The 2,125-nt window shown below is 42.7% G+C and overlaps 1 non-coding gene across 1 annotated transcript; it reads right to left on the bottom strand.

The window, feature by feature from the left end:
* Positions 1 to 438: 438 nt before the first annotated feature.
* Trnas-cga (transfer RNA serine (anticodon CGA)) lies at positions 439 to 513 on the bottom strand. The gene has a single exon. It is a non-coding gene; the product is annotated as a tRNA-Ser (tRNA).
* Positions 514 to 2,125: the final 1,612 nt, after the last annotated feature.

Here is a 2,125-nt window from a genome sequence, read left to right on the forward strand (position 1 = left end):
ACGTTTCGTAAGTTTGTTATTCCATATAACACATTCACGCATAATATTAAAACAGAGTTGTTATTGGGATTTAATTCCCAGACCTATACTACAAGAGCCTAACGCTCTATCAGTTTCCCCACAGAAGCTCTACATGTGGCATACTCACAGTTATTCTTTCCCTGTACTCCGTGAATCTGGTGTCACTTTTAATTAATGTTTACGCCCTTTATGCTGGACAACAGTACATATTACGAACTAAGTCAGAATTTTGGTTGATACAACGTTTGGTACCGATCTGAGTGTCTGACATCTGGAGTTTAGGGTGTGAGTCCGACAGACTTACTTGGGAATCCGATGTATTGTTAAAGACAATCACTATGCGACGACACCGTAATTAATATGACGATTTATAACGAACATCGTTTAGATTGAAACTTCCTGGCAGATTAAAACTGTCTGCCCGACCGAGACTCGAACTCGGGACCTTTGCCTTTCGCGGGCAAGTGCTCTACCAACTGAGCTACCGAAGCACGACTCACGACCGGTACTCACAGCTTTACTTTTGCCAGTATCTCGTCTCCTACCTTCCAAACCTTACAGAAGCTCTTCTGCGAACCTTGCAGAACTAGCACTCCTGAAAGAAAGGATATAGCGGAGACATGGCTTAGCCACAGCCTGGGGGATGTTTCCAGAATGAGATTTTCACTGTGCAGCGGAGTGTGCGCTGATATGAAACTTCCTGGCCGATTAAAACTGTGTGCCCGACCGAGACGCGAACTCGGGACCTTTGCCTTTCGCGGGCAAGTGCTCTACCAACTGAGCTACCGAAGCACGACTCACGGCCGTGAGTGAAGCTGTGAAGAGCTTCTGTAAAGTTTGGAAGGTAGGAGACGAGATACTGGCAGAAGTAAAGCTGTGAGTACCGGGCGTGAGTCGTGCTTCGGTAGCTAAGCTGGTAGAGCACTTGCCCGCGAAAGGCGAAGGTCCCGAGTTCGAGTCTCGGTCGGGCACACAGTTTTAATCTGCCAGGATGTTTCAAATCAGCGCACACTCCGCTGCAGAGTGAAAATCTCATTCTGGGATCGTTTAGATTGTTTAGTTCACAGTGTTGCTCTGTTGACTATAACACACTTACTTTATTGCAGAGGTATTTTGTAGCTATTGTTTGTTATAATCCTAATGTCATTACCGCTTATTATAATACCCTGAAGCTGTTATTAACTAGGACTAATTAGAGTCATTGTATTAATGAAATAACCCGCATGTATACGCAGGGTGAACCTGAACTCCAAAGAAATACCTTTAGAAGTGATAGTATGGACCAAAAGAAGAACAAAATGCATATTGAATTCGACTGTGAAATTCATACCTGAAGAGCTATGAACATTTGTATATTGTGGTAGACACTACACGGAATGGCAGATGAAGAAGCGCTCATACCTCTTAAGGTACGAACTTTAAAGTCGATGTTTTCTGTACTTTTTTTTCTTTTGATCCACAGTGCCATCAGCAAAATGTGGAAATGAATGACATTTCAGTAGAAGAGACGCGTCTCATGAAAGCGAAAATGGAAAAAGTGCTCATAGCTCTTATGCCAAACATTTTAGAGCCCAAGTACACTAAACACTTTTTTTTTGCTTTAGTAAAAACCACCACCTCTAAAAGTTTATCGTAGTTATGGTTCACCTTGTATATAAAATGAGACACGGAAATTGTTTGCATTGTAATTTGAAAGCTATTTACTGTGAATATGAACTGATTGATTGGCCTTGTTGTGGGCTGACACGCAGTGTAAGGGTATTTAATTACAATTTTGATCGCAAAATTGTATCGTGAGCAATTCAGAAAATTTAGTTCATAGGTTCGGTCCGGTTACAGCTGCGAGAAATTATTATGGTGATGCGCGTGAGTGTGTCGCGCCTGGCTGGCGTGTTACAGCAGGGGAACGGGACAACCTCACCACAAACGCCTTGAGGGTCATACAGGCCCTTGAGCGTCCTGTCTGGTTTCCTGACATTTCACCCGTAGGTCACGTCTGGCATGAGCTATTCCCTTTCAGATCGGTCGAAAACTGAGAAACTTGATGTCGTAAATTTTAAAATCATTAATAGCTTTTACATGTGTTTGTTATTGTAAAAGGAAA

This window comes from Schistocerca gregaria, chromosome 4, assembly GCF_023897955.1.
Source record: "Schistocerca gregaria isolate iqSchGreg1 chromosome 4, iqSchGreg1.2, whole genome shotgun sequence".
NCBI classification, from domain to species: Eukaryota; Metazoa; Arthropoda; class Insecta; order Orthoptera; family Acrididae; genus Schistocerca; species Schistocerca gregaria.